This window comes from Panthera uncia, chromosome A2 (assembly GCF_023721935.1).
Source record: "Panthera uncia isolate 11264 chromosome A2, Puncia_PCG_1.0, whole genome shotgun sequence".
Classification (NCBI taxonomy): domain Eukaryota; kingdom Metazoa; phylum Chordata; class Mammalia; order Carnivora; family Felidae; genus Panthera; species Panthera uncia.
Genome location: NC_064816.1, coordinates 106,941,016 through 106,958,070, shown reverse-complemented (window position 1 = coordinate 106,958,070; position 17,055 = coordinate 106,941,016). Strand labels below are relative to the sequence as shown.

Here is a 17,055-nt window from a genome sequence, read left to right as displayed (position 1 = left end):
CTAATACAATAAAGCAAATGTCAATAAACTTTTAAAAATTAATATTTATAATGGAATATTATTCAGTCTTAAAAAGAAACTCTGACATGTGCAATAATATAGATGCACCTTAAAGGCATTAGGCTAAGTGAAATAAGCCAGTAACAAAGGACAAATACTATGTGATTCCATTTGTATGACACACCTACAGTAATAAATTCATGAAGACAGGATTGTGGTTACCAGGGGCTGGGAAAAGGGGGAAAGACAGTTATTATTCAAAGGGTACAGAGTTTCAATTTGGAAAGATGAAAAAGTTCTGGAGATACACTGTGGTCATGGGGGCACAACAAGGTGAATATACCTAATGTCACTGCACTCTACACTTAAAAACAATTAAATGGTAAATTTTTTGTTTTATATATTTTCCAGGAAAAAAAGGAAGAATTAATATTATAAAGATCATGTATGCTGATGACATTATAATCAGAGATATAAAGTATGTAGATGAAAATATACACTAGACTCTGTTATTGAAAGAATTAAAATCATAAAGATTACAGTTCTTCCCAAATTATTTCTGGAATGTTTCAGCTCATTCTAAATTTTGTATAGATTAAAGGCAGAGACGAGCTATGTGAATTTTGAACATAAGGAATAAGCGGGGAGATAGGCCCAACCAAATACCTATACATACTAAAACCTAAATCATTTAACACAATAGAGTATTATTACATCATTGAATAGAGTATAATAAATTAGTAGGATAGAATAGAGAGCCCAGAAGGAGACCCATGAGTATATGGAAACTCCATAAATAATAAAGATGCCCTACAGAATAGCAGTTAAACAAGGAATGTCTATACGTGATGCTGGGAAAACTGGTAACCTCTAAGGGGAACAATAAATTTAGATTCCTAATACTATCTGGAAAAAGAAAGGATTAAAAACTAAAATGTAAAATTCACAATTTAAAATATTTAATAATGTGGAGAATATCATTCTAAAGTTGGAGAAGGAAAGGAATTTAAGTACTTTATAACATGAGCCAGTAAAATACACGCCACCATGGAAAAGAGAAGAGACTAAACAGGTTGGAATGTTCACTGAGCATCTGCTAGGCCCTGAAAATGAGGCCTGCTGTCCATTCACTGAGGCCTAAACACTGAGGCTGGGGGAGGAGGGCCCAGGGTTCCTCCATCTGAAGCACTGCTTTGTACAAACCTAAGCACACAAAGCAGGCATCACTTTAGGTTCTGACACAAGTTCATAACAATTCAAGGCCATGTGCTAATCAGATCTGGGTCTGGGTCCAGACCACTCAGCCTAAAAGAAAAGACAAGATAAATTAGGGGTAAAATGTTTGCAAATATTTAATGAATAAAGCAATTTTTAATGTTTGCATTACATACATAACTCTTAAAAATAAATGGGGACAGAAAAATGGACAAGTATGAACAAGGAATACCCAGATAATGAAACATTTCAATAAACCAACAAATATATGAATAGAAACAACCTCAGTAATAAAAGAAATGTAAATTAAAACCAACAGGGGATGCCATTTTATACTCATCAGATTGACCCAACATTTGAACTCTGATAATAGCAAGCATTAGTGAAAATATAGAGTAAGAAAAACTCATAGATGGCTTGTAGAAGGATAAATTGTTACAACCACATCAATGAACAATCCACTAATATTGAGTAAAAGTGAAGATAAACAATAAATCTACAGTAAAAATGGTAAGTGAAAAAAGCAAGGAAAATAATGTATATGAAGTTATTTAAGTTTAAAAATGTGCAAGTGAATATCATATACTGTTTAAATGTATATGAATGTAGTAAAAATATAAAGAGAAAGGCATGGGAAAAATAGGCAAAATTAGAGAAATAGAAGGGAGATAAGATAGGAGAGAGACATACAGGTAATTTCAACTATATACTATATTTCTTATGTTGTATGACAATATTAAACTATTATATAATAACGTACCATATGTCATATAGTATGTATATATTATATACAATTAATTTTTTTAACCTTTATTTATGAGAGAGAGAGACAGAGTGTGAGCAGGGGAGGAGCAAAGAGAGAGGGAGACACAGAATCCGAACCAGGCTCCAGGCCCTGAGTTGTCAGCACAGAGCCCGATGCGGGGCTCGAACTCACAAACCGGGAGATCATGACCTTAGTCGAAGTCGGATGCTCAACCGACTGAGCCACCCAGGAGCCCCAATATACAATTATTTATTAGATTTTATTTCTTAAGCTGGATGTTATGGATGTCCATTATATTTATCATTTTCTCTGTATATAAATACAGAGAAAATAAATTGTAAATGTTTAATAAGTTGGTGCATACAAAACACCAATATTATTGTAACACAATGGTTTTAGTTATAGGACTAAGTTTTTGTATGGAGGAAATAAAGATTCACTGGAAAATACAAACAGGGAAGTTCCTGGGTAGCTCAGTCAGTTAAGCAGCCAACTCTTCATCTGCTCTGTTCATGATCTCAAGGTTCATGGGCTCAAGCCCCACATTAGGGACTGACAGTGCGGAGACTGCTTGGGATTCTTTCTCTCTCCCTCTCTCTTTGCCCCTCCCCCCACCAAAATAAATAACCAAAAAAAAAAAAAAAAAAAGGAAAATACAAATAGAATGAGTGAAAGAAAAAAACAGAAATAAAAAGTTAAAGTAGATAAGAAAAAAATAATAAAAATAAGTATGAAAAAATATTTTTATTAAGTTTAAGCTAATTTAGAGGTCATATAGTCATAAAATATTCATTAATTTGTACCAACTTACACTGATAAATGAATACAATAACATGCACAATTAAGTATATTTCATTTTTAGAATTTCAACATATTATTAAATTCATCTCAATGAGAAAACGATCCTTAAGGGACTGAGAAATGAGAGCAGAAGGATGTAAATTAGAAATGTAAAATGAGGATTTGGAATAGAAAACAAATTTAAATGTGCAAATTTTAGGAAAATATCTAAAAGGACAAAAACAATTAAAAGTAATTACTTCTAAACACTGAAACTCTGATTGCTTCACTGATTGTTATATTCTTATTGTGACTGTACTTTCCAAATTGCCTAATAAGCATTTATTTTATTTTATCTTATTTTATTTTACTTTATTTTTTAAAATGTCTTTATTTTTGAGAGAGAGAGGACAAGAACATACGGGAGGGACAGAAAGAGAGGGAGAGAGAGAGAGAATCCTAAGCAGGATCCACACCCTTAGTATGGAGGTGGATGTGGGGCTCGAACTCACAGTACCGGGAGGTCATGACCTGAGCTGAAATCAAGAGTTGGACACTTAACCAGTTGAGCCACCCAGGTGCCCCATAAGCATATATTTTTATTTTAGAGGTTCTTTTGAAATGTTTTACTTTATTGTAATATCAGTATTTTAATTGGTTAGATATGCTAAGGTGGTGTGCATGTGTGTATTTAAAGTAAACACGAATTGCTATTAACTCAGACAGACTTGGACAATGAAGGACTATTAGATACAAGCTACGTATGAACAGAAACTCCCATTGCACTATTATAATCCCAGTCCCAAATTTAGAACTTGGAACATAACAGGAGCTCACTAAATTCTGAGTTTGAAGAATGTATATATTATATCTTAAAAATATGACTGCTTCTAAAAAGAGAGAGACAAATCAAAAAACAAGACTCTTAACTATAGAGAACAAACTGGTGGTTACCAGATGGAAGGTAGGTGGGGGGGGGGATGGGTAAAATGGGTGATGGTGATTAACAAATATAATTATGACAAGCATTGAGTAATATATAAAATTGTTGAATCACTATATTGTACACCTGAAACTAATGTAATACTGTATGTTAATTAGACTGGAATTAAAATTAAAAACATTTTTAAAAAACTAAATAAATAAAATGATAAAGTAAAAGAAACAAAAGAAATATATAACTCCTTCCAGATTTGGGAGAAAAATCTGACTCTATTTGTTTGAGCTGGTAAATCTACATAATTTTTAAATGTCATTTAAATTTCTTGTGTTTCTTCTTCACAGTGTGGTTTACCAAAGAGTTTTGTGGCAATCAACAACTCTAGGTCACTAAGATATCTTATTTTGTTTTAACTCACCAGTGTATTGGAATAATTACTTTATCCTATTAAAGTCATAGTTACAACAGGTGATTGAAATGAAGTTTCAGAGAAAGTCTACACTTCTCGATATGTTACTGGGTGTACAGAAGTAATTCACTATTACCTTAGTGCCTTAAATTAAGGGTGAGACATTGGCTGATGACATATGGCTAAAGGCTGGTATAATGCGAAATAGAGCCCAAATATAGTACCTGTGAGCAGTGGTCTCCAAAGCGAGGAATACAAGCCAATACGGTGGGGTTTAAAAGAAAACAGTAGAGCTTCTACTGATATTTGGTTTTTAAATAAAAATACAAAAATCAAATAAACTATACTAATATTTGATACATGAATAGACACTAGCATTTACACCCAGTCCCTGCATCAAGGATTACACAGCACAAACTCTCTGTAAGATATCCTAACATAGGAAGGGAAGTCTAATTTCAAACCTTAATATAAAACTACAATCAATATAAAGCTATAATCAAAACAGTATGCTCTGGCATAAGGATAGACATATAAATCAATGGAATTGTACTGAGGATCCAGAAATAAACCCTTATACTTATGACCAATTGATTTTTACCAAGAGTACTAAGATTTTTCAATGGAGAAAGATTAGTCCTTCAACAAATGGAGCTAATTCATCTGCATATCCACATGCAGAAGAATGAAACTGACCTTTTCTCACACCACACAAAAATGAACTCCAAGTGGATCACAGAACTAAATATGAGAGCTAAATTTATAAAATTCTTTTAAGAAATATAAGAGTAAATCTTAGATGTAAGACCAAAAGAAAAAAATATCCTGAAAATACATAAATTAGATATAATCAGAGCTAAAAACTTTGTTTCAAAAGGACACCATCAAGTAAACAGATAATCCATGAATCAGAGAAAATATTCACAAAACATGTATCTGATAAGAGATTTGTACCCAAACTATATAAAGAATTCTTATGCCTCCATAACAAAAAACCAACCCAATTCAAAAATTAAGTCAATTTTCTGAATACACATTTCTCTAAAACAGATACACAAATGACCAATAAGCACATGAAAAGAAGCTCAACCTCATAAGCTATAAGGGATTTGTAAATCAAAACAACAATGAGAAATAACTTCACACCAACCACATTGGTTTATAATAAAAAAGACAGATAATAGCAACTGTTGGTGGGAATGTGGAGAAATTGGAACTTTCATACACTTAGTAAAAAGGAAATATGATGGAGCCACTTTGGAAAACAGTCTGGCAGTTCCTTAAAAAGTTAAACAAAGAACTACCACATGACCTAGAAATTTCCATAATATGTATATACTTAACAGAAATGAAAATATAGGCCTTACAAAAATTTAAACACGAATGTTCACAACAGTACTATTCATAATAACCCAAAGTAGAAACAACCTATATGTCCATCAACTGATGAATAAATTATGGCATATCTATGCAATGGAATATTATCTAGCCATACAAAAGTAATTTTTTTGTTCATTCATAAATAATACACAAACATTTGCTATTTTCAGGAGACATTTAGTCATTAAACTGCAAGTTGAAAAACTATGAAAACCTAAAAATGTAGAAATATCCACTCAAAATAAATTTTAGTGAATTAAGTCTTAATATGTTTACATTTAAAAATCACAAGCCTATTAAGTCAAGGTCATAAGTCAAATGACACAAAGTGACCAGAAACACCACATAGGGCACACTTGAAGGCCACCAATAGGCCTCCCTCCTCCAGGAGCTCTGCTGGGGAGATGGGTAATCTGGTAGCTAAAGAAGGCTGTGATAAACTGTTGAAGTCAAACACTGAACAATATATGAGACCTAAAATAAAGGAGGTAAATTCTAGGTTCTGGAGAGCTTAATCAGATTATTGGAGAAGGAAAAGAAAAGAGCACAGGCAGAAGTCTCAGAAGCGTTTGAAACCAGAGGTGTCACAGCCTCTGACCTACCTGTTAGCAGCTCTCCTGGTCAAACGTGCCCAACTACCCTGGGAAGCTGCAGGTCAATAAGAGCGGTTCCTGCTGAGCCAGGTCCCCCTGACACTGAGAGTCCTTACCATCAGCTGAGAAAGTCCATTCTCAAAGCATGTGCACAAAAGTTTCTAAAGGAATCCTAGTAGCTCCAAAGCCATGTCAGATGGGCAGAGCCCATGGAGGTTGGGTGTGAAGTCTCAAACATCCCAGGAATATGAGGGACAAGTGCACAGTTACACAACGAAAACAGTAAAGAGCCAGAAAGAGACATTTGTGATGTGCTGTAAATATACACTTTCGTTGTGACCTGTCGTTCCAGCTCCAGGAGCCAAGAGGTCACGCCTCCTGCCCCGAGCTCCAGTCCAGACAAAGGCACCAGCTCCTCCACGAGGCTGGGGGATGGACAAGGCTCAACTTCCACTTCCCTTTAAATGATTTAACAGCTCACTGCCAGATGTAGCAGCACTTTTAGGCATTTCTAAAAATTGAAAACACTAAGTAGGTTATCCACGCTAGGAAAGTACAGATACGAAGATCTCTGTCCTGGGAAATACAAATCAGAAGCCTGACTGGCGTTCCAGGCCGAAGTCAGGCAGGAGAATCCTGGTTCAGAGGGCGGAGGCCCGGGAGGTACCGAAAAGGCGTGAGCCACTCCTGTCTTCAACCGCCCACAGAGGCTGAGTAATGGCCAACCCGTTACACCTGGCAGGAGGCGGACTGCTCCCCGCGCGAGAGCAGGTGACCAGCAGACACCTAGACCCCGGGGCCACAGTGCTGCGGCCACTTCCTAGAGGTGAGGCCCAGGCTTCGTCACACACTGTTTATGCAGCACCCAAAGCGCTGCCCTTTAATATCTTCCAGGTGGGTCCCGAGCGTCCCGCCTCGGGCCACGGCGGCACCTGGGAACCTGGAGCAGAGGCCCCCACGCGGCTGCCCACTAAGCCTGCAGGCCTCGTCCACGTGGGGACGCCCGGCCTCACTCAGCTGGTCGCGTCTCTCACCACCCACCTCAGATGCAAAAACACTTCACAACCAGATTTCTAGAAAGAGTGTCAAGAACAGGCTTCTTTACACAGCCAGCCTTCTTCCACCTGACAGTTGCATCTTGGGAAAAGGTAAAATGCTCCTTTGGCCGTCAACACTGTGTTCCTCACATCCTCGAACCTGGTTCTTGTAAAATCCTGGCTTTCTCGCTGGGCTCACGGGTCACGCCGTATGCGGAGTTACACAGCTCCCTGGAATCCACAGTGAGGAATTCGACTCGGTCTTCACTCCCGGAACTGCAGGAAGGGCCGCCGCTGACCAGCAGCTCAAATTTCCAGCCCTCAATCACGTGGCTACAACTGCGCAAGCTCCTCTTCCTCACGCTGAAGCTCACGCTATGCGGCACCTGTGACGTTTTGCGGCCTCGTTCTCAAATTTTATCCTTCACAAGTTTCCTTACCGAGGAAATGTTATAAAATTCTGCTTCCTCCAACACCCCTTACTCTATCCAGTTCAGCACAGGAACCAAATAGGTAGAATCTCTGTCCCATCCTTGTCCAAGTCCTGGCCACGTGCTCCTGTGGCCTAAACGGTACACGAAAGATTTCCGGTCCGCACAGCGTCTGCCGGGTGGTGAGGAAGTAGGTTCCTCCTTCATCGTGCAGGATCCACTAGCACCTGCGGCCAGACCCGGAGTGCCGCTGTGCAGCAACAGCTCAGGCAGCCGCCCCCTGCCGCCCCGAATGCGGTTCCAAGGTGCCCTCTAGCTGTGCCTGCAGTACCAGCTCGCAGTCCTTCTCCACTAAGACCTCAGAAAGCCCCGTCACAGCGCCACAGAGAACACTTTCCGGTTGATGGGGTAAAATGCCTCCAGGTGGTCAGAAGGTACAAACTTCCAGTTATGTAATGTACAGCATGGTGAATATGGTTTAATAATACTGTATTATGTATTCAAAAAAATGTAATGAAACTCTGATGCATGCTACAGCATGGATGAACCCTTGAAAACATACTAAGTGAAAGAGGACAGCCACACAAGACCATGTATTGTACAATTTCGTTTACATAAAATGTCCTGAATAGACACATTTTCTTTTATGGAGACAGTAGATTCATAGTTACCTGAGAGTAGAGGTGGGGTAGTGGGGAATTACTGTTGATGGGCACACAGTTTCTTTTGAGGGTGATTAAAATGTTCTAAAATTGGGGCGCCTGGGTGGCGCAGTCGGTTAAGCGTCCGACTTCAGCCAGGTCACGATCTCGCGGTCCGTGAGTTCGAGCCCCGCGTCAGGCTCTGGACTGATGGCTCGGAGCCTGGAGCCTGTTTCCGATTCTGTGTCTCCCTCTCTCTCTGCCCCTCCCCCGTTCATGCTCTGTCTCTCTCTGTCCCAAAAATAAATAAAAAACGTTGAAAAAAAAAATTAAAAAAAAAAATGTTCTAAAATTGACTGTGTTAATGGTGGTACAACTGTGTGAATATATTAAAAACGAATTGTACACTGAAGGGACTCAACCATATGATATGTGAATTGTATCTCAATAAAGTTGTTAAAAATAACACTTTTTTCATCATAGTGCCAAAAGCCCATTAACTCTCAAGGCAAAATTTATTTACAAATGATTTTTATTTCATTTTTATCTCACCTTTCTTAGTTTATCCTTTTGTGCATATTCTGTTATCATATAGAATACACTGATGTAATGGTACATTTATGTAATTTGGAAAGATATACTTCTACGTCTTTTTATGTATCTATATAATGATTATATACATAAGTATCTGCTAAAATATGTGTATTACCTGTGATAAAAAAAAATTGTACACCATAAGAGTTGAAGAGTAAAGTGTTCCTTCTTATTTTTATTTGTTTTAAATTTTTTAACTTTTATTTATTTTTGAAAGAGTGCACAAGGGGGAGAGGGACCAGAAAGAGGGAGACAGGGGATCAGATTTGAAGGCTCCCACAGGGAGCACAGAGCCCACGGTGGGGTGGGGCATCAAATTCAGGAACCATGAGATCATGGCCTGAGCCAAAAAGAAGAGTTGGTAGCTTAACCTGCTGAGCTGCCCAGCTCAGTAAAAATGCTCAATAAAGTGTTCCTTTTTAAAGTAAATTTTGATAAGGTAGAGGGTACCTTTCCACATCGGGCTCCATTCTGACATTGTGGTATCTACTTGGGATTCTCTCTCTCCCTCTCTCTCTGCCCCTACCCCCCCTCTCAAAATAAATACATAAACTTAACAACAACAACAACAACAAAAAGACAGGGTACCTTTAACAAATATGTAAGGCTGTTTATCATTCCCCATTTCCCATAGCAATGGGCAGTATTTCTGAATTCTAGTGTGCGAGAGTGGCAACTAAGTCCCGGAGAAGCTGGAATAACAAATTTGTTCTCAGCAGCAACAGAAAACACTCACTATTTCTATACTAACCTTCCAGTTCCTAGTGGTGGCCCCTTGTAGCAGAGGTCAGGATCCAGGTAGATAAATTACTGCTCTCATGTACTCACTGGTTTCTTCCAGTGAGGGCAGGTCAGTCTCACTCCCTTCTTCTCAGAATCTTCTCATTCCAAACAAGAGTCTTTGCTTAGCATATTATTCATACCATCAGACAATATTCAAAAAGGCACAAAGGAAAGGTAAAAATTTATATGTCAAATATTATCCTCATTTTCAAATCGTGAGGAATCTATAAACAATGTGACTCATGAGGCAGAGCTGTGGGTAGATGAACACTACACAGCTTTCAGGTAAAGCATCACTAGCAGAATCAGAGGGAATTGTTTTCAAATGTACCAGCATTTATATGTGTGTGCAGGGTGAGTGTATATGGTATGTGGTTATACCATAATTCTGGATTGAGGCTTAAAGGTTTATTTTAAACTCTAAAACTGAACCTATTTAACAACATTGTTCCTCAACTAAGTAGAATATTGGTAAAAGTTACTATGTATGTGAAGATTATGTAAATTGTTTCCAATGCATTCATAGATCCCCTCAGATATAAGAGTTGTAAGGGGAAAATAATTACTAATGTGGTTACACTATGCCTTTACATCTGTGGTTGTTTTGGAAATGTTTAAGATCCAGCCACTTTGGAGTACTCTTGGAAAATGACCATTTTAAATCACTTGGGATTTTACTGACTACAGAATACAAAAGAAACCACATTTGAATTTTGAAATTAAGTAAGTGGCTAGTCCATAATGAGTAATTTCTTTCACAATAAAAAAGTAAAGAAAACAAGTTATATTTTTGTTCCTTTATTTGCTTTTTAGCTTCTACATTTTACAATTGCCTGTGGAAAAAATTTCAAGAGAATAGATTGAAATCATTTTAATTGCATAACAGCCCAGAGGAAGATAGAATTGTGCAATAGTCTTCACTAGCACCCTCTGTTTGGTTGACAGCCAGTGCACAGTGCAGCATGAACAATGGAGCGCTGGTCTAGAAATAATAGCCTGAAGATAAAGGGAGAAAAATAGAGGTTTCGTTTGACTATGATGAATCTCTTGAGCATTTCCTTTATTCCTCCCCTTTGATAATTAGAGTCCAGATATAAAACAAATCATAATGAGAGGAATGGCAAGCAATATAAATCATTGCTATTTAAGACACAAGAATTAGATGGATTTATCCTGAATAAGTGTTCTTAGCCTAGGTTCTCTGAAGAATTCTAGTGGGTACAAAATCCCTGAAATTGTGTCCAAAGTTGCTTGAGTATGTGCATCTGTGAATTTTCTGGACCTGTAATCTGTAGCTTTCATCGGAGGTCCTTAAAAAAATGTTACAGGTCATGGCTGCAAGAAAAAAATGCAGTAGTGGCTTTAATAATATCCCAATAATTACAACTTTTAGGTTTCTCTATTGATAAACCAGGTTTTCTTTATAAATTTTATTTATTTATTTGGGGGAAGAGAGCATAAAGAGAGAGGGAGAGAGAGAATGCCAAGCAGACTCTGCACTGTCAGTGTGTAGCCCAACACGGGGCTCAAACCCACGGATTGTGAGATGATGACCTGAGCCAAAATCAAGAGTTGGGTGCTTAACCAATTGAGCCACCCAGGCACCCAATAAACCAGTTTTGATGACAGTATGTCCTGAGTGGATTTTTATTTTAAAAACCATGGATTTAAACATATAGCAAGGTGGTCAAGTACGTAGGTTGAGAAATCTTGCAGAATCAGGCATTTAAGTTTTTTACCTTCACCTTTCCTCCCAAGAAAACATCTTACTAAACTCAACATTAGGAGAATGCCCATATTTCACTACTAGTCTCCAGATCCAATTGCTTGTGTGCAAATTACCAAACATGTCAAGTTCTAGAAAATGTGTGATTTTATGTCGATTTCACCATCTCCCAAAACATACACGCGTCAAAGGCAAGATATTCCAATTTTGTCACTGAACTAGAAGTCAATTACTGGTAGCTCCCTGCTAAAATGTTGTGCTAACAAAAAAAGAAAGAGAAAGAATATTGTTTCACCTGTATTCCTTCTGGCATTTAACCACAAGCATCCTCTTAAAACAGAAAACTTTCCTCTAAAAATAGAAAAGTGTTTGAGGAAACACACGGCTCAACCTGTAGCCTGTAAGAAAACACCTTAAATAAACACCTGTCTCTATAAGTTGGAATGAAATATTGCTGTTTAATCCACAACAAGACCTTTATAATCATAGGACACATTTACTAAGACAAATATAATATAATTTATATTTACTACTTATATTTACTACTTACATTATATTTACTAATAATCATAGGACACATTTACTAAGACAAATAAAATACACCTCAAAATACTTTAATTTTTGAAAGGAATGACTTTGTAAGTATTTCCTCAAACCTAAAAATAAATATCACAAAACAGGCATTGCAATTTAAACAATTCTGTGATGATTTCTTGACTTTGGTGGAATTTAACGAATTGATTAATCTATACACTCATTCACTATATTAAGAGTCTATTAAATGTTAGGCATCATAGTAGCAACCAGAAGATACAATGATGAATAAAACAGATATAGTCACTGCCCTGTGGAGTTTATAGTCTAGTGAGGGGGACAAATATTCATCAGGTATACACAAAAAAATATAAAGAAGCAACTGAGGTAACGGCTATAAGAGAGTCAAGATAAGCTTCTCCAAGGAAGGGATATTTGGGCCAAAACATGAAGAATAAGAAGTATTTAAGTTGACATAAAGGAAGAAGAATGTTCCATGTGGAGGGAACAGCATGTTGAGAGTGGGTCTGGTGGTAGGGCATCTGGTAGTTACCCTGAAACAGGTGCAGGTCAGCATGGATATTTATAATGAGAGGAGGCTGCAGGAGCATATAGAGTGAGATTGTACAGAATTGACATCCTGTCTAAAGAGGCTGAATCTTAATCCTAAAAGCAATGGCAAATGAGTGAGTAGTTTTAACTTCCCAAGAGTTTGGCCTGGGATTGGACATTTAGTGGGGTTGATAAAAACAAATTCATATTTGGAAATGATCGTTCCAGCAGAGTAACTCATATTTTATGTAAGGTGGATAACTTAATATTGATGCACCTTCCTAAACAAACTAAATAAAGTTATTAAAAAGAATATTGGACTCAGAGTAAAAACATCTAGGTTTGTACTCTAACCCTATCATTTTATCATGTGAAAGTTTAGGGGAAATTTACTTAACCTCTCAGAGCATTTTTATAAAATGAAATAATGTGTATCTGATGGGTATTTTTTTCATTAAGAGTAAATGGTATATCTGCAAAATGACTAATTAGGATTGCTATTTTAAACCTAAATGTTATATATTTTTCTGTATAGGATAAGGCAATTAATCATTAATAAGATGTCATTATTACCAGTGATTTATTTTTTATTAAAAAAATTTTTAATGTTTATTTACTTTTGAGAGAGAAAGAGAGACAGAGGCATGAGCAGGGGAGGGGCAGAGAGAGAGGGAGACACAGAATCTGAAGCAGGCTCCAGCTCTGAGCTGTCAGCACAGAGCCTGACGCGGGGCTTGGACTAACAGACTGCCCAGCCAAAGTTGGATGCTTAACCAACTGAGCCACCCTGGCACCCGACCAGTGATTTGTTGTAAAACTAAAATTGAGTCTCTGTTAGCAACAGAGTATTGTTGGGTCAATTTTCTACCTTATCACTGGTCTCATGATTGATGTCATGGTCTAAAGATTGTTCAACAGTGTTTCACCATTCTGCAACCACCAAATATGGTGCTTCTCAGACTCCATGCTTGTTTAACTCCTTTGCCAGAGTTATACACGTTTATTTTTCTTACATAATTTTTATTCTGTTTTACTGAGATTTTATATTGATAATGCTTCTTGTGTTAAAGCCCTGCATAGTTATCAGGATAACAAGACAAAGCTTTCTAAGTCTATTGTCATGTCTCTTATATCTTTTAACAACTGGTTCCTAAAATATTCCTGGTCTTTACCATTATGGCTCAGTACCTGCTATCAGCTCACATATAATACTAATCAGAAAACTATTAACCTTACAGCACTGTTTTAATTAGTAACTTGGCCCACAGTAACCAAAGGGGTACAGATTCTGCTGAGTGATCTCACTAGTTGCCACAAATTGTTGACATCTACCAATAGCCAAATTTGCCTTTATTACACTCACTTCACACAATTATTTCTAAAAGCCATTGCCCACTGAATAGGCATATAAAACTCTTCAGTCCTGCTCTACAACTTTTATTGTTTTAGCCTCAGCATAGATTAACTTCAGCTTATTACACTTTAACTTACTAACTTTAACTAAGTATAATGGGATATCCTATTATTATTATCCTTTTAGGTCTTTGATTTTTTTCACCAAAATATTTTATAGTTTCTGAAAGAGCATAGTGGTTAAGGAGTATGGAATCTCAAACCAGATTGCTTGGATTTGAATTCTACCTCTGTCACCTGTTAGCTTTGTGATTTTGGAGAAATTAATTAAATTCTCTAAAATGAAGATAATAGTATCACCTATGTTTTAAAATGTTCATAAGCGTTGAATTAGTTTATAAATGTACAAATTTTATAACAGTGCCTGCCAAATATCGAGCATTACGTAATGTTAGTTGTAGTTATAATGGTTGTCATAAATTACACCAGAGCTTGTCAGTAATAATAGACATTGTTTGGAATTAATTCTTTAAAGTTATAATGTGAAATTAATAATAGGGTGATGTTAATTGCACTTTCATTGAAATTCTTAAAAACATTTAATCAGTTACAGCATTCGTTTTTTTTTTTTAATTTTTATTTATTTTTGAGAGATGGAGATACAGCACAAGTTGGGGAGGGGTAGAGAAAGAGGGAGACACAGAATCCAAAGCAGGTTCCAGGCTCTGAGCTCTCAGCACAGAGCCCGACATGGGGCTCGAACTCATGAACTGTGAGATCATGACCTGAGCCGAAGTCCAGCACTTAACTGACTGAGGCACCAGGCACCCGCATTTGTTAATATTCTGATGGGATATAAGAAGGCCTTTCTATTTTTAGCTTGAAATAACAAACTTAAACTAGTTAGTACTTAAATTGGTACAATGATCATATTGCCTGTGGTAAGAATTTTTTCAGTGTTTGCATCAGAAATGACTATTTTCATAAATTTTAAAAGCTAATGATTCTCAATTTCAAAAAGTTTTCTCAGTTTCTTCTTACAACCGATCTTCAATAATTCTATCTTCCCTGAGATTGTCCTATTTGTTACACTGAACTGCATTTTAAGTGTTTATTGATCTGCATTGATCCATTCCTACGTCCATGAGCATAGACCAATAAATTTATTTTTAAAATCCAAAAGGGGAGATGCCTGGGTGGCTCAGTTGGTTAAGTGTCCAACTCTTGATTTTGGCTCATGAAATCAGTTTGTGGATTTGAGCCCCATGGCGGGCTTTGTGCTGGCAGTGCAGAGCCTGCTTGGGATTCTCTCTCTGCTCCTGCTCACAGACTCTGCCTTTCTGTCTCTCTCTCAAAAAATAAATAAATAAGGTTTAAAAAGAATCCAAAAGGGGATATAACTATAACCTAGTATTAGCAAAAGAAACTTGTAATATCTAAAAAGAACAAACACATAATATAATACTAATATATAATGCTTAGTTATAAGCATTTTAGTTTAGGATCCTATCTGGTATTATTTGGTTTCAGTATAACAGATTTAATTCTGAATAGAATGACACAGACAATGTAAATTTCACTAAAATAAATTCCTGGCTTACATGAATGAACATCAGTTTAAAAGTTATTTTAGTGGCACCTGGGTGTCTCAGTCCGTTAAGTATCCGACTTTGGCTCAGGACATGATCTCACAGTTGATGAGTTCGAGTCCCACGTTGGGATCTGTGCTGACCGCTCAGAGCCTGGAGCCTGTTTCGGATTCTGTGTCTCCTTCTCTCTCTGCCCCTCCCCTGCTCATGCTCTTTCTGTCTCTCTCAAAAATAAATAAACATTAAAAATTTTAAAGTTGTTTTATCTATCTGAGAAATATTTAAAATATTATCATGCATATTTATGCACATATTATTTATTAATAATATACCAAAATTCCTATTAAGAATGATATTGATAAAGTAAATCTGAAAATGTACAATAAATATAAAGAAGATATTTAAAGTGGTTATATTCAATTGCTGCCGAACTTATTATATTTGATTTACTACATGTCAATAAACACAGTATCTAGTGTTAATGGTGTGATTTTTCATCTGCTTAGTTCTTTAGCAAAAAAATAAATAATAATTATCTTTTCACAACTTGCTCATAATTTGTTCACAACTTAGTAAAAGCTAAAATAGTTCTCATTATTAGATGGTGAGTCTATTATTAATTATACCTGGAGATTTTACACCATGCTTCTTAAATATGGGGTTTGAAACAAGGTCAGTGGAGGAGGTCACAATACATGAGGGAGAAGAAGAAAACTGAAAGTCTGTTGTTAACCATCTTTAGGAGTTTGAACTTCATTTTGAACGCAGCAAGTACTCATTGACATGTTATAGAAGGTGAAAGAAAATGATTATATTTGCATTTATGGATAGCTTAACATTTCATTTTAGTTGAGTGGGAATTGAAAGACTGGTTGTTGGCAGAGCTGATGAGTCATGACCAGTGGGCCTCTGGCTGAGCTACCAATCCGTCCTTCTGCCTGCTCAATTGTCCCTGAATCTGTTGAACATTTGCTTGGGTTGGTATGAGTTTGCTTTGTGTTTGGTGAAGATAAAAGGAATTCTGGGGGGATATGAAAGAAAATATGGGACAAGATGAGGAATGCAGAGGAGAGAACAAGTCTGCCCTCTGGCCCCACTGAATGGTTATTTAAGCTTTAGGAGGTCAAGCCTTCCAGTAAAAGGTGAAAGACCTGTTTTTGTATGAGATTTAAAGCCCAAGCACTGTTCTTCTGGGCCTCCTGTGGTAAATGGGTCATAAAGTGTGAAAGAGGGCATTTTCTTATTTCTGGCAGAAGAAATCATTGACGAAATGATTGAAATTATTGAAGACTAAAGGGAATGGAGGGCCACTTAGCACTCTGATTATTGTAAAGCTTTGAAAACTTTGGAGGCAGCAACCAAAACGTGGGCAGTGGTGGTGGGCATCACAGATCATGGCAGGAGCTGGTGGTTCTCAAGTAAACATGGATTCATTCCTGAACATATTAGTACTGCAGGGGCATGGAATCAGGCTCTTGGTCCAGAGTTACGGAGTTAAGGATTACCACGGCAGCAGAAGGTGGGTAATTGATGTAAATGTGATCTATTTTTAATCACTGGCCAGATACATGTATTACAAATGAATCCAATGAATCAGACAATTAGAGACAAGCAGGAGACTCTATAGTAATCCGGTTGACACAGCTGGGTGGTCAGACTCAGAACTGCAGTTACGGGTTAAACAGAAGAAGGACCTATGAGATATTTAGAAGACAGAAACAACATAATGTGA

The 17,055-nt window shown here is 37.0% G+C and overlaps 1 protein-coding gene and 1 pseudogene across 1 annotated transcript in view; both read right to left on the bottom strand.

The window, feature by feature from the left end:
- HDAC9 (histone deacetylase 9) overlaps positions 1–17,055 on the bottom strand; it is a 903,132-nt gene that overhangs the window by 275,343 nt on the left and 610,734 nt on the right. The window lies entirely within an intron of this gene.
- Positions 6,099–8,810, bottom strand: LOC125931042 (BTB/POZ domain-containing protein KCTD5-like; annotated as a pseudogene).